At 41.7% G+C, this 17,034-nt stretch overlaps 1 pseudogene; it reads left to right on the plus strand.

Annotated features, from left to right (window-relative positions):
• Window positions 1-9,995: 9,995 nt before the first annotated feature.
• LOC142853809 (small ribosomal subunit protein uS15-like) lies at window positions 9,996-10,484 on the plus strand (annotated as a pseudogene).
• Window positions 10,485-17,034: the final 6,550 nt, after the last annotated feature.

The following is a 17,034-nucleotide window of genomic DNA, read 5'->3' on the forward strand; positions in this document are numbered from 1 at the left end:
ATCCCCTTTATCTCAATAAACTCCACACCCAAGCTCTGTCTGTATGGCTATTTATCTCCTGCCCGTGGCCCTCACCTGCTGGGGTCTCACTCTTGCCGCATTGGTAACACTCTGTTCTCTGCCTTTGGTGTGCGCTGTCTCATCCCCTCTCTTCACTGCCATTGCCAGTCTTATCTAAGACAGACACTGAGTGACAGCATCCTCTTCCAACCCTCCTAGAATCTCTGAGTGATATAGTATTTATGTGATGCTTTGACAAATACCTTAGACAAAACCGTTTTAACTTCCCCATGCTTCCACTATACCACTTCCTTGTGAAATCTGAAATCCCAACACCCCATTCTAGCCATCCAAACCCCGGAGTTGCTCCTTCTGCCCACTATGCTGGCTTTGAGTACTCAGGTGGCTCTCACGCTTGTCCCTTTGCTCAGCTCGTTCTCACTAGCTCTGTGGGGCCTCTCCGTACCTGTGTGTCACTTGTTGATCCTAACAACCCCTTAGTCTCTCCTCTACCTACCATCTTACTACATCTGCCCTGAGGATGCTTTATTTTCCATCGGACATGTTGTCTGAAGCTTTGTGGCAGCAGAATAAAGGCATGGGGAAAGAAGCATCAGATACACAGGCAAAACAAGCTCGAAGCCTGTTGGCAGAAACAGTGGAGACTCCTCCTCCCCAGGGCTAAGTGCCTAAGCCCGTGTTTGAGACACAAGCTCACTAGTCAAACACGGACAATGATGTGGGGCAAGATTTTTCTACATTGTATGGCGGCCAGACTGTCAAGCCATAGTTTGCACCTGCCACAGGAGGTGGTCACCTGGCTTTCCACACTGCTAACAAAGGGTCAGGATACGCTAATGCTGTTCTGCCCTTCTTTGTAATTAGGAGAACACCTGGGAGAGAGGTGTTAATTCGGCCTGCATGAGAGAGCTGGCATAAAGGGCAGAAAGACAAAATGGGCATAGAAAGGTGTGGACATGACCAAAGACATTCGCCTGGTTACCTAGGAAACAAAATGCTAATGAATTTCCCCCTCAGTTTATGTTTTGGAGAATAAACAAGGAGGAAGTTTCAGAATGTGAACTCGGGATTTCATGGGGGATCCCTGAGAATCTCCCTCCTGATAAAGCCATATGAGTTGTCTCAATTATTTCCCACATCTCCCTGGCTGGTCCAGAGAATTAATATATGGTCCAGGCTGGCAGCAGACCACGACACAATGGGTTCTTTGTCCTCTCAGTACACATAGCCAACTTTACTGCCCACTGTTCTACCTCTATGCCTTATAAACTTCTGCTTACCCCCTTGCCTCCCTCCAGCTCTCCCCATCTGCTTACTGTTGACAGGACTGTCCTAAGAGTGTGGGGAGAATTCCCCAAATGGCAGGAAATTCCCATGAGCCTGAGATCCAAAGAAAAGCCGTCTACTTTGCACTTGGAGCCCGAATGGCAATTTAGAGTTATAAACAAATGACCAAAGCTGTGCATACAAGCTGGTCTCACTCTGAACCTAGCAGTTTAAGAGCTAGATTTTTTTTTTTTTTTGGTTTTTCGAGACAGGGTTTCTCTGTGGCTTTGGAGCCTGTCCTGGAACTAGCTCTTGTAGACCAGGCTGGTCTCGAACTCACAGAGATCCGCCTGCCTCTGCCTCCCAAGTGCTGGGATTAAAGGCGTGTGCCACCATCGCCTGGCTAGATTTTAGTCTTTAAAGGTATTCTTGAGAGGAAAGACTTATTCCACTGAGGGAAAAAAAAGACAACTTCAGAGATGCTCCTAACTGAGCAAGTTCATGCTGAGTGAGGGAGTCAGCCTGAGCAGGAGGTTCAAACTCCAGCTGGGGAAGGAGTCTATACAGAAAACCTAGGAACTCAACAGACTTTCTAATCTCCTGTGCTAATACTCAGACTCACCCATGGACACCTGGATAGCAGATGGTGACCGTGAGCATTCTAGCCCAGCAAATCTCCTTAGAGACAGAGGTCTGCCTGTCTCCACTGCAGAGGCCTTTATTCCTGTGTCTACACTTGGGATTGCCATTTGGACTCTGTGCTATGATAAAGCCTCAAGAACTGCACTAACATAGATTCCAAGAACCCAAAGCAAAAGAAGCTAATACCCTGCTCAAATGCCATCTGGCCCTGGTAAAAGCTGTGAGGGAGACACACGGGGAGGAGACTTAAACTACAATACTAGGCTCCAAGTGTGTTATGTGCAGGCTGGCTACCAAGGCTGAGGGAAAACACACATACAAAAGGAAAAACCTCTCCTATCTTAAATGGTCCCCATTTATGTCCAAATCCTGCTTTTAAAGCAGAAAATAGAGGGCAACAGGGCTAAAGAAATAAATACGTCTTCTGCCACTCCGCAGAGCTTTGCCCTGTCCCCATACTCTCCCTATGTTCCCAGGTTACCAGGGAAAAAGAGGCCAGCCCTACAAGCCAGCCAGAGTGGAGCTTGCTATCAGCCATCCACTGTGCAGTCCATAGCATTCTCCGTAAGGAAAATTCATAGTCGGGGATAATTGGAGTACATGTCCCTTCTTCACTCACAGACCTTCAACAATATAAGGAAGGCTAGGAAGCTTCTCTGAGGACACACACAAAAGTAACAGCATAGACAGGAAGCCATTGAACCGAACTTTTAAAAAATGTGATGGGGTTGCTAACATTCGATCTCCACAACTGATGGCTTGTGGAGGGGTGCAGGAGGGGAAGGACTCAGTGCTAGTTAAGGGGCAGACCACTGAGAGTTGGACCATGCTCCAGTGAGTGTATACAAAACAAAAAATAGACTTTTTACTGTTTTTGAGGGGGGATCACAAGGATGAGGAGGGCAGACATGGGAAAGATTGGAGTGCATGATGTAAAATTCCCAGAGAATCAATAAAAATGTTACATTGGTTTAAAAAGAAATTAACATCGCCCTTTATATGATTGCATTCTACCAACATTCTCGACCTTTGGCCTACTGAAAAGTAAGGACAAGAAAAAGAAGTATAGGTCATTCTGTCTGCCCTTCTACAGGTTAATTTTCATGAAGTGGTTGACTGATACAGAGAAGTAATACATAAACAGAAAGGAACAAGTCCTTCGTTCTTTCTTAAAATGTCGTTTCATTCCTTCTATGTTTGAAGTTCTGGTCTAAACTGGAAGTGTGACGTCTGACTGTCAGGGCATCTGCTTATACAGTTCCTGGTTCTAGACACAACATGTTTGTCTTTGAGTTTCTCAATTCCCACACATTTTTGGTCCCTGTGAATTCTGTGTAAATGAGTATCATGAATCTCTATGTTAATGGCACAACAAGAAATAGCACATACACACACACACAAAGACACAACACTATCCCCTCTCCTGAAGCACATTCTCCATGGTCTTATCAGATAAAGATTAAGAGTCCAAATTGTTAAGAATTTCAGGATAACCAGAGCAGAGCATTAAAACTGCACAATACTCTTGTGATGTCAGGACTACAGGTGACTCCACCAGTCTGATGCCCACAAAGTTAGCCGTAGGTCAACACAGCCGGGAAAAGGCAGGGGCAGTCACAAAGGTCCTTCCAAGGTTGCTTCCATGAGCAACTAGAGTTTAGAACCTAACACACTGCCTGCAGTCTCTTTGGGAAGTGCCAAGGCCTCCTCCACCCTGAAGTTAGCTTGACTCTGGAGACAAGCCACTGAAATCGGCATACTCTTCCATCTTTCTGGGAACAGAAAGCTAGTCACAGTTAATGGGGGAGAGTCTTCTGTTTTGTGTTAATTTCATTGGTTAAATAAAGAGACTGCCCTGGCCCTTTAATAGGACAGAAAATTAGGTAGGCGGAGTAAACAGAACAGAATGCTGAAAGAAAGAAGCTGAGTCAGTGAGTCGCCATGATTCTCCCACTCCAGGCAGATGCAGGTTAAGATCATTCCTGGTAAGCCAGCTCGTGGGCTACACAGATTATTAGAAATGGGTTAGGTCAATATGTAAGAGCTAGCCAATAAGAGGCTGGAACTAATGGGCCAGGCAGTGTTTAAAAGAATACAGTTTCTGTGTAATTATTTCGGGGCATAAGCTAGCCATCCGGGCAGCCGGGTGCCGGGGACGCAGCCCGCAGCTCCCTATCTCAACACACAGCCTTGGACCAGCCATAGAGATTTTCAGGCCTTCTAGACCTTTCAGCCAAATTGCATTTTCAGACAATTCATTGGCAGACGGGTTCAGAAACATAGTTATAATCACATCTATGCTATTCGTAAAATATGAGCTTGATGAAGAAGGGAGCAGCAGATACTTTCTTTAGTAGTAACAATTATTCAAAAAATGATAATATGGATTATTGCTTAGATGTAGTAATCAGAATGGCTAGTCTGTGCTGGGCACTGCCCCAAGGATTCCGCTACAATATCATATTTTCTTCACGGGAACTCTATGAGGTTCCTGATAATCTTGTCTTGCCCAAATCTGAAAGACCAGGAGATCAAAGCCAAGAGTGATTCCACAAATTGACTGTAGTCATACAGCTCGTTAGCACTTCAAACCAGGCCGTTCTACTACTTCACGCAGCTCTGTCTGTACTTGGATCCATCTCTATAACTGCAACTCCTACATGCAGGCAGGTGGGACTGCTCACTGACCCAGACAAGATCATCAAATGCTATCCCCAGAATAATAGTAGGGAATTTTAATATTTTTAAAAAATTTATCTGACATCAATAAATCCCAAGTTACAGTTGATATTTATTATAATTTAATTTCTGGGAAAGAATTTTTAAATAGTGTTATTATAGATATCATTTTTATCAGATAGCCCAGTTTCCAAAGGTGGGGAGCTTACAGATGCCAGAAACATTTTATTTTAATGTTTTCATAGACAGGAACCATTGAATGGAGTTCCAGTTTAAGAAACATATGACATTTACCTAAATATCCTGTATGCTTTTTTATAAGTCTACATTTATGATCTGACAGGTATTGTAAAATAAACCAAAACCCCTGTTGACTCACAAAAAGAAACAGTTCTCTGCATAGCTGTTGACTTTAGCATTATGTGTCATTCAAATTGCTAACAACGGTCACAGGTCATTGTCCGGCCTGCCTGTTTGTTTGCTTTCTGTGTTGATGCTGGGTAACGTGCTAACATAATCTGCTACATAACACAGTTGACTCAGTAGTTTGTCTCCTCCTTTGTTTACTTCTGTGCTGGGTCAGATCTGCATGGAAACACACGTACTATCTATGTGTGATTCGCCTGGTAGCAAATCAACAGCCATGAATGGTGAGCCGTGAGTAACAAAGGTAGCCAGGAGAAACAGACGGATGATCCCAAGCACTGGAACTAGTTGACTAATACCCTCATCTGAGAATGGGGGAAGCTTCTGGTCCTAATTTTCTGTGTTCTGTGAGCAATTTAAATGACTAGTAATAGTGACAGCATCAAAATTCATGTTAGCAAATTAGATAATAAATCTTTACTTTTCCCGCCAACAAAATACCTTTAAAGGTTCGTACGAGTAAGTGCAATGAGGCTATGTTAATATCTGCTATCTCATGTACTAGAAATATGCACCCATCTCTCTAGAAGGCAGCTAATTATGTTAAGGTCTATAAAAGTCTTTTGCCCTGGGAACATCAGTTTAGTGAGCTCTCCATCATAAAGGAGTAACTAAAAATTTAGTAACATTCATAACAACGGTATTTGAAAGATCTCAAATGGACACAATCTTTTTTAATTGTTTTTATTGAGCTATATATTTTTCTCCACTCCCCTCCCTTCTTCTCCCCATCCTTTCAACCCTCTCCCAAGGTCCCAATGCTCCCAATTTACTCAGGAGATCTTGTCTTTTTCTACTTCCCATGTACATTAGATTCATGTATGTCTCTCTTAGGGTCCTCATTGTTGTCTAAGTTCTCTGGGATTGTGATTTGTATGCTGGCTTTATTTGCTTTATGTCTAAAAGCCACTTATAAGTAAGTACATATAATATTTGTCTTTCTAGGTATGGGTTACCTCACTCAGTATGATGTTTTCTAGATTCATCCATTTGCCCACAAATTTCAAGGTGTCATTATTTTTTCCCACTGTGTAGTACTCCATTGTGTAAATGCACCACATTTTCCTTATCCATTCTTCAGTCGAGTGGTATTTAGGCTGTTAACAGGTTCTGGCTATGTGAAATAATGCTGCTATGAACATAGATAAACACAATCTTAACATTTAACAATAATAGCGATTTATGCTTTATTCAAATAATGAAATTATTTGTTTAAAATTGTATGTATTAAAGATTTCACAGGCATAATAAGTGATTTAATATATATATATATATATATATATATACTAGCTAATTTTGTAAATTAGAAAAATTAATGCATTTCTGTATTAAGTGCTGGTCACAGAAGAAGCACTAAGCAGTTTCAATGTCTCATTGTTTCTCCCTTCCTCTTCCTTCTCATTCCAAAGAATTCTCTCAGTGGGCTGTTGGTCATACATTATGCAGTGTTTAGACATTTAAATGTATAGATTGCTTTGATGTTTTAAGAAAAAAGTGTGTGTATGTGTCTGATAATACCTAATTAAATTATTTTGAACCTTGTATGTTCCAAACTAAAACAACAAGCACACATAGCTAATTTACCCAACAGATGTTTGTACACACAACAAAGAAATCATCTGTGCAATACAAAAGCCAAAACACACTGAGAAAGAAAAGAATCATATTAGAAAGTCATTAACATAGTATAAATTAAAACTGTATACTAAATTAAATCACTTATCTAGAAAACTCTCAGGCATTATTATATAAATCAGGAGAGTCCTGATTTGTGCCAGACCATGGAGCTACCGTATACTCATACAAACAGCAACAGGGAATAACAGACCAGCTGGGGTTAGTTCTCTTGAAACTACTATGTGAATGGTCCTCCCATAACAGTCTATACAGCAGCTAGATGCTTGGGCACCAGGATGTTCTCATCTGGGACCATCCCATTCTTCAGAAATCACCCCCTATGTAACTTCAGAAGTTGGTATAGATTGGAAAAGTTGACAATAAAACTCATAGTAGAAGCTGGAGAGATGGCTCAATGGTTAACAGCACTGGTTCCTCTTTCAGAAGCCCTGAGTTTAATTCCCAGCAACCACATGGTGGTTCACAACTGACATGTGAGTCCCCTCTGTGTGCTGTATGTAATGAATAAAAAAAACTGCTTTGGACAGAGCTAAGGCAGAACATAGGTAGGCAGGGAAAGCTAGGCTGAATGCTGAGAGAAAGAAGGGCAGAGTCAGAGAAACACCATGGAGCTCCACTGGAGACAGATGCCAGAACTTTAGCTGGTAAGCCATAGCCACGTGGCCATACACAAATTAATAGAAATGGGTTACATTAATATGTAAGAGTTAGTCAATAAGAAGCTAGGGCTCATGAGTCAAGCAGTGATTTTATTAATACAGTTTCTGTGTGATTATTTCGGGGCTAAGCAGCCGGGAACCAACAAGTGGCCTCCACCAAAACAAAACCATCTATAATGGGATCCAATGCCCTCTTCTCTCTAATGCCTTCTTCTGTCACAGGTGCTATGTGCATGTAGAGCACCATATACATAAAACACATAAATAAATAAATCTTTGAAAAATGATTGTATGTATCTTCAGTCTAACTGAGTTCTGGGCTCTCAGAGATTTGACTTCCTTTACCTGTTCAGGACATCTTTAGACAGAGAGTGTCCCTTGGCTACTCTTTTCATGTCACAGCTCAAATGAATAGATGCAAATTCAGTACATTTCACCCAGGTGTCTAGGAAATGAAGCTTCAACATGGGCTAGACAAGCTATGTTCCTTTAAGTTACTGTATAGCTCACCAGCCATGTATGAATTCAGCCAATCTCAATGGGATCTAATTCTTTAGTTTGCCTGTTGTGATATGATCCTTTCTTCTCTCTGTAGTGGCATTTCAATTGCATTTTAATAAATAAAGACTGCCTGAAGATCTGAGAGTAAAACAGTCCCAATGGTCAGCCTTACAGACACACTAGATGCCATAGTCACTGGGTAGTGAATGTCTTTAATCACAGTGGAGCACATCTTTAATCCCAGCCCTAGAGAGGATTGTAAAATGGGAGGAAACAGCTCTCAACACAAGGCCTTACTGGAGCATTCTGTGAGGCTGGATCATTTCAGCCAGCAGTCTCGACGCTATTCTGGATGTAGAACTCAGGGGAAACTGCAACAAATGTACTCTGAAACGTTGGATCATCTGGGCCATCTGTTCCCACTGGAGATTTTTCAGGGCATCTTCCTTGATCAAACCTTATTTTTTTAACCCTGAATGAATCCACAGCCTCTCAATTCCTGTGAAAAGAAAAGCAAAACATCATCTCCAATATCATTTGACTTAAATTTTGAAGTCAAGGCATTTTGATCAAACCTTATTTATTTTTAATTCAGAATGAATCCACAGCCTCTCAATTCCTGTGGAAACAAAAGCAAAACTTCTTTCCAAAGTAGCATATCTTTTTAATTAAATTTTGAAGTCAAGGCATTTTCAAAATTATAAATTGGATTAGTCCAGCAGCATTTATAATCAAAAGTCTTTTAGCAGCTGTTGCTCCTTCCTCAGCAGTCAAACAATTCAAAGACAGCACAATAACATACAGTATCCAGAGTATCTATGAGTTTTCCATCTTTACCTGGAAGCTAAACTGGGGTGGATGGGAGCTGGGAGCGTTATTTTTTCTCCTGAACCCAGGTGGCTAGGTTTGGGTTCCAATTCCTAGAACTAGATTCCAATCCCAGCCCTGGCTTGGGCTGCTGGCTAAAAAGCCTCAGGCAAATGGCCTTTCTTCAAATTTATGCCCCAAAAACTTGGGTGTCAAATGAAGCATGATTCGATGAAAACTTGGTCAGAATCTGAGATTCCGGGAGACAGGATTGCCATTTCAGACTGAGGTCGAGGTCAGAGTCAGTGGCTGGCTATTTTGCTTTTCAGATCTTCAGGTTGAACCCTCCCCCACTCCAAAAAATTGTACATACATTTCTAATCTTGTTCAGGGTATTGTACCTATACAGCTCATTTAAAAATGTAATGCAGGCCGGGCAATGGTGGCGCACGCCTTTAATCCCAGCACTCGGGAGGCAGAGGCAGGCGGATCTCTGTGAGCTCGAGACCAGCCTGGTCTACAGAGCGAGTTCCAGAACAGGCTCCAAAGCCACAGAGAAACCCTGTCTTAAAAAACCAAATAAATAAATAAATAAATAAATAAATAAATAAATAAATAAATAAAAATGTAATTCAAATTTCTAGTCCTTAAAAATTATTATTATCAACTGTTTGGGATAATAAAGAAATATAGATTAGTAGTTAATCACTAGCATAATCAAACTTGTAGTCATATTAGGTATGTTCTCAAGGTCAAACAAAGATATAATTTAGATAGATAGGTCATCTTCAAACACTTGAGAGATCTATAGAATATGGCATTTAAGATGTTTTAATAACCTAGGTTTTTCTTTTTTATGGCAATGAGGCATGTCTGCTCCTGGCAGCACCAATTTACTTCAGAGAAGATAATGGGCATTGAAGAAACTCCACATGGAGTTTACTTTCTTTGTGGCAAAAATAAGCCACTGGGCAAGAAAATGGCCCTGCCTTGACTGGTGACATTATGCTGTCCTAATTAGACAAGCAGGACACAAAATACCCTGCTTCACAGAAAAGTCTGTTGAATATGCTAGGCCTGTATCCCCAGAGTTGCAGAGGAACTTTGGTGACTGTTTACACAGTCAGCTGTTTCTGTCATTACTCACATTTTTTGGAAGTTGCTTGCTTGCACTTCCTGCTTACTCAGATAATATTATTTCCTTCTTAGGTCTCCAAGGGAGTTGAAGATTAGATAGCTATACTTATAGTTTATCAGACACAGAAAGCAAGTTATGATAGAAAATAAAGCTGCATATCTTGGCTTCCTGAGGAGTTTCCTCCCTCGTTCTCTCTTTGCTGTCAGACCTCCGCCATCATGGGTCGTGTGCATGCTCCCGGGAAGGGCCTGTCCCAGTGGGTGCTGCCCTACCTCCATAGTGTCCCCACGTGGCTAAAGCTGACCTCTGACGACGTGAAGGAACAGATTTACAAACTGGCCAAGAAAGGCTCCCCCCCCCAGATAGGTGTGATCCTGAGGGACTCACACGGTGTGGCCCAGATCCGTTTTGTGACTGGTAATAAAATCTTGAGAATCCTTAAATCCAAAGGCCTTGCCCCTGATCTCCCTGAGGATCTCTACCAGTTGATTAAGAAGGTAGTCCCCTCCGAAAGCATCTTGAGAGGAACAGAAAGGATAAGGATGCTAAATTCCGCCTGATTCTGATAGAGAGCAGAATTCACCGGCTGGCTCGTTACTATAAGACCAAGCGGGTCCTCCCACCCAACTGGAAATATGAGTCATCCCCAGCCTCTGCTTTAGTGGCATAAATTCCCTTGTGTACACGAGCAATAAAATCGCTTTTAATAAAAAAAATGTAAATTAGGTATAAGACTTTGGACTCACCAAAGTAGGATAGATATAAAACATTTTCTCTGAATTTGTCAAATGTAAATTGATTAGACATTATTGATGTATTTATTGCCTGTATATATTACATATAGTCATTGTTTTTATTGTATATAGTTCTCTTTTATTAGTTATAGCCTTCTTTTTCATTTTATGCAAAAAGAGGAATGTAGTGGTATTTCTGTTATATTTTAATAAAGACTGCCTGAAGATATGAGAGTAAAACACTCCCACTGGTCAGCCTTACAGACCAGGTAATGGGGACACACACCTTTAATCCAGTAGCCACACTAGTTGCCATAGAAACCGGGTGGTGCATACCTTTAAGCACAGTGGTGCACGCCTTTAATTCCAGCCCTAGAAAGGATTATAAAATGGGAGGAAACAGCTCTCAACATCTTTCCAATGTTTTATAGGAAGTGTCCTGTAAACCATATGTGTGTGTACATATATTCAATATATGTATTCAATATATATATATTCAAGGACACAAACAATAAGAGGGGAGTGAGGTAGGACTCAGCTAATGGGGTATAATTTCCCTTGGTGCTGGCAACATCTAAGGAGGCATAGAGTGTGTTACGTAGTTATAAGAGGTTTTGATGGGGCAGAAAACCTGGAGGGGGGGGATATTACAAATCACGTTTCTGGGCTTATTAATAATATAACATATATTTATATATAATAAAATGATATAAATTATTTTCAATACTTGAATACAGTTGGTCTTAAAGCTTGAAGGAACAAGTGTTTATGTTGCTGTGCATGTGTGTGTCTGTGTGTATCTCTGTGCGTACAAAGCCTCCTTTGTCCCATGCTACTTCATATTCCAGGAAACCTTTCCAGTAAGACTCCATTTTTCTTTACATAGAAATGAACTCTAAAAAGTCTTCCATACTTAAAACTAATGAACCTAGTTAGTCATGTCTCTACATGTATATATGTATATGATATATATGTATATGTACCAGAAGCGAAGATTTACAAATACAGGAAACTTGTATTAACTTGAGCTACATGTGACTGCTTCCCTTTATTCTCTCCAGAAAAAGCTTTGACATCCTGTAGAGGCTTTGTTACAGAACACCAGTGTCTCACACTTGGCTGATTGGTTGACACAGGTCACTCTGATACTGAAGGGATACCAGTCAATGACCAACATGTAAAGTGGGAACATATGGGAAACACAAGGAAAGTAGCCCCAGGAGAATGCCTGCCACTGACCAATGCAAACAGTTTCTAGGAGCCAGTACTAAATCTCTGGCAGGTGCATTGAGGAAAGTAAATTTGCTATAAAAATTATAAAGGGAGTAAAAAATGCCTGTCTTTGCATATGTGACAAATTATCCTTAAGAAAAATACTTTTTCGCTTTAAAAATTCCTGTATCAGGCATAGTGGCACATTCCTTTAATCCCAGCACTATGGAGACAAAGGTAGAAGGATCTCCATGAGTTCAAGACCAGCCTAATCTGTGTAGTGAGTTCCTAATAATATAATAAATAAATAACCACTAATCTATTTTTAATTCCTCTAAAAGGAATTTCTAAACCTTGTCATATTTTGTCCCAAGTGCTTAAAATGACCTTGTATCTCTTGAAATGCCTGCTTGACATCAGTGCTAAACTTTCCATCTTCAGGAGAAATGAAGAGTGACTAATCGCTTCAGGAGCTATTTAAAAACACAGATCTGGTTCAGTAAATTCAAACGCCCAGGATTCTTTGTTTTGAGCGAGACTCAAGTGATGCTGAGGACCTCCCCTTGAAAAGGAAGGATTGATTCGACCCTCCTAGCTTTGATTCCCTAACTTCTCCTTCGAGGCTGATTCACCAGGGTGGACCTGAGTCAGGCGGATGCGCATCTTCTCTTACCGGCAGGTGAATGTTCAGGGTGGGTGACTCAGGGAAGGCTGAGCACTTCTCTTCTGGACACAGGTGACTCACTCAAAATGAGTGAGTCAGAAACCAGGCAACTCTCTTCTTTGTGAGGTAAGTACGAGGAAGAAGACCCATGTGTCTCTGGAAGCAAAGCTGTATGATATGAGGTTCTGAACTGGGCTCTGGGCACTTGTTCTGATGAAAGAAGAAACCAAGAAGGCAGGAGACTACCAGAAACTTGACTCTATCCTTATCCCTCGTTTCCATAGTTACTCCCAACCTGATACTTACTTTTGCTGTGGCATATAATATGTTTCTAATAGCTGTTCTGTGTAAAAGTTTACTTGATATTCTGTTCAATGCAACCAAGAATGCCATCTACTTATTACTCAGAAAATATAATTAAAATTCAGGAAGCAGTTAATCTTCCATTTTTAAAAGCTAAATAAATCCTTCATTGGAATTTTAAAGAGAGAGCCTACTTTCTAAATTTTGGTCTGTGTCTTAATCACATAACTGACCAATATACCTGAGGGGACAACTGAAGAGAGGAATGGCTTCTCTGGGCTCACGGTTTCAGAGTGCTCAGTCACTTGGTTTTTGGTCCCAGGGACATCATGGCAGTGGGAGCGTCTGGAAAAAGAGAGTCTTCTCCTTGTGGTGGGAGGGAAACAGAAGCAGGAAGGAAGGAACAGGAATAATCTTCAAAGTGCACGTCCAGTGACCTTGCTCCTCCAACCAGTCCAACCAGTCCCCACTTCTTAAAGACTCCAGAACCTCCTAAAACAGCGTGACGCTTGGCTCCACACATGAGCCTGTAGGGGTCATTTCATAGATAAATTGTAACACTTTGAGCACTGCATGGTCTAACATCTGGGCTATAATAACTGTTTATGTGTCAGATTGTGCTAAAGGCTCCTTCTATAAGATCCTTGCCTACAAATGGCTTATAGTTTCTTAGGGAAAGCCAACAAAAAGGCAACATCAGTTAACACAGTGTGATAAATTACAGGGAAGCGAAAAAGAAAACAATTTCAATGAGACAGCACCTCATCAAAATCTCAGAGGAAGGGGGAGGGAGATTCTGGACAAACAGGAAGACGAAATAAGCAAAAATAAGGCCCCGTTTAGTAAAGTCAGAACGATTCATCCCAAAAGCATGAGGACAACAACCCAGAGGTGAAAAGGGCAGAACAGCAGCTAAGCCATGAATCTGGAAAGTCCCTTGTAAGCCGCAGGTCTTGAACTTTAAACTTGGGCGATGCTCACAGATGGTAAACTGTACTAACAAGACAGGACCATCTTTGCATGAGAACAAAGGTGCTGGCCAATATAACAGGAGGAATCAAGAGATTCAGTCTGTCAGGAGAGACTGTGATCTGAGTTGGACAGCTACTGTGCAAAGACAAAATAAGGCGGAATGAAAATTTTATGGATAACTAATTTTGCCATTCTCATTTCCAACTATAAACATAATATCTTTCTTATAATTTGATATTTGATTTTATTCTTTGGGTGTTTTCAACTTCTTGTAAGACATTTCTTGTATTTATTATTCATTTTGTAGTGACCCAGTAAAATACACAGACCACCAAAGTTTCCTGCTAACCCTCCTTAGGTGCACAGCCACAGCACTGAGCACATTCACACCGTAAAGCAGACCTCAATCCTCTTCATCATCTGCTCCAGCTGAAGCACCTTCTCCGTTAAACAGTAACTCCCTCTTGCTCATCCCAGCCCCCGACAACCACTGATTTCCTTTCTGCCCCTACATCTGACTCCTCTGAGTGCTCTATGTAAGCGGATGAGAACACTTGTCCTTGTATGACCGCATCATTTTGCCTGCAGGCCATCCATCTGCACGGCTACCCACAGGGTGGCATGCATGAAGATTTTCTTCATTTTGAAGGCTGGAAAATATTCCGCCATAGATTCCTCTTCCATTTAGCCATGAATGGATACTCGAGCTGCTGTTGTGAATCATAAAGCTATGACCATGCGTACAGTTCACTCTCTCAATTTCATTTACTGTGGTGTATACCCCAAAGTGATTCTGCTGGTGTTTATTGTGACAACTGACCACACGTTTTCTAGGATGGCTGCAATACTTATACCAGAAATGCACAGCGCTTCTATTTTCTGTGTATCCTTACTTATTTTCTGGTTTTTATCTATCCATCATCTATTGACTGTGTGTGTGTATATATATATATATATGTGTGTGTGTATAATACATTAATACATACATACAAACATATATGTGAGTGTGTATATAGATATAGATTGTGTATATGAGTGTGTGTGTATGTGTGTGTGTGCGTGTGTGTGTAATACATTAATACATACATACAAACATATAGGTGAGTGTGTATATAGATATAGATTGTGTATATGAGTGTGTGTGTTCATTGTGAAGGTACATGTATGTGCATATACATGTGGAGGCCTATGACAAACTCAGATTTTGCTTATCGCCTTTGCTTTATGTTTTGATTTGTTTGAGACAGTGGTTATCTCTCATTATCCTGGAACTAGCCAAGTAGACTGAGCTGCCCAGCTAGTGAGTCCAAAAGATCTGTCTGTCTCTTCCTCATTTCTAGTGCCGAGATTACGAGTGCATACCACTGCAGACAGAATGTTTATTTGTTGGATTGTCCCGAGGTCACTAAACTCTGGTCCCCATGCTCCCAAGGAAAGCACTTCAGCAACTGGTCTATGGCTACAGCCCTTTGTTTGTTTCTGACACATAGCTAGTCTACAGCTCTAACAGGTGTGAAGAAGTACCTCAGTGTGAAGCTCTTGATTTTAGCTCTCAGAAACTCTGAATTCTTTCCCAACTTCATATTTGTTATGAAAGATGATAAAGTGGCAGTCAGCCCAGAAAGGAAGTTGGCACAATTCACTTCTATGTTTTACTATCATGAAAGAGCCTCAAGGACATGAAGGGGCCTTGGGTAGATACAATTTATGGAGCTATCTACATGATGGAGCTTCAGAGGGAATGAGAGGCTTTCCTTTCAAACCTGAGGATGAACTCCATTAAGAGTGATAATGAGAGAAAGACAGACAGAGAAGAGAAGAGAAGAGAAGAGAAGAGAAGAGAAGAGAAGAGAAGAGAAGAGAAGAGAAGAGACAAAGACAGCCATGAGAGGGATGGCAGGTAGAGGCCAGAAAAGCTTCTTCAGCAAGCAGCCAAGCCTTCATCTCCATCCCAACCAAGTGCTCTCCCTAGGGAGTTTCAGACCAATCTCCAGAACAAAGGGCATACTTGACTGTTTCCACCTCCTTCCCTCCTCCCATTTCCCTTCCGCTCCCCCCATCCATCTTCCCCTCCCTCTCCAGTCCAAAGAGCAGTCAGGGTTTCCTGCCCTGTGGGAAGTCCAAAGTCCTCCCCGCTACATCCAGTACTAGGAAGGTGAGCATCCAAACAAACTAGGCTCCCACAAAGTCAGTACATGCAGTAGGATCAAAACCCAGTGCCAATGTCCTTGGCTTCTCAGTCAGCCCTCCTTGTCAGCCACATTCAGGGAGTTTGGTTTGATCACATGCTCCATCATCCAGGTGGCCTTGGTGAGCTCGGGTTGGGATGGAAGCAGGGTGGATATGGGAGTAGAGAAGTATATATCTTAATTAAGGGAGCCATTTTAGGGTTGGTGAGAGACTTGACTTTAGAGGTGTTCCCAGGAATCCATGGAGATGTCCCCCAGCTAGATCCTTGAGCAGGTGAGGAGAGGGAGCCTGATACTGTCCTATCATATAGCCATACTGATGAATATCTTGCATATCACCATAGAAACTCCATCTGGCAATGGATGAAGCTAGAGACAGAGACCCACATTGGAACCCTGGACTGAGCTCCTAAGGTCCAAATGAGGAGCAGAAGGAGGGAGAACATGAGCAAGGAAGTTAGGACCGTGAGGGGTGCACCCACCCACTGAGACGGTGGGGCTGATCTTGGAGCTCACCAAGGCCAGCTGGATGATGTTTGTAGTCTTTTAGGAATAGTGGGACGATTCTCATCATGTGATTTAGTTCAGCATGCGTATGTGACAAGGAGCATGGAGGGGTCAGCTACCATAAATTGAGATTCTATAACTTAAGTTATAGAAGAGTGCTTCATAACTCTGACAGAGAACCACAGAGTGCCATGCCCTGTTCAGGCTACATGTTCAGGCTTGTTGGTGCAGGCCAGTGTTGCAACAATGGTCCGTTCTTGAATCCTACACTGGGATTTCCTGAATGAAGAACCCTTTGCACAGAAAGACCTGTCCATGTGCTGTTGTGGAGCTGCTGAAATACTTGTCACGTCTTGTTCCACAAACAAAACCACTCTTCACTCCTGTTAACCTCACTAAAGTAGCCTTTGTCTTCTCTCTGTTGACCTTAGACTCGGTTAAGCTTTATTGTTTATAAATAAGTTCAATGATGACTTTCATTGTGTTGCTTTGAAACACATGTTAAAAAATGGGCGGGGGGACTAAAAGTGCTTAGAAACAAGCAACCCAACCAATCATTAGTAAATACTTGGGCTACTATTTCATGGAAACAGGAGCAACGCACAACATTTCTTCACAGGTGGCAAGGATCGGCAGGAGAATGAGAGATAGGTGGGCATACCAAAACACAAATACA

This window comes from Microtus pennsylvanicus, chromosome 7, assembly GCF_037038515.1.
Source record: "Microtus pennsylvanicus isolate mMicPen1 chromosome 7, mMicPen1.hap1, whole genome shotgun sequence".
Classification (NCBI taxonomy): Eukaryota; Metazoa; Chordata; class Mammalia; order Rodentia; family Cricetidae; genus Microtus; species Microtus pennsylvanicus.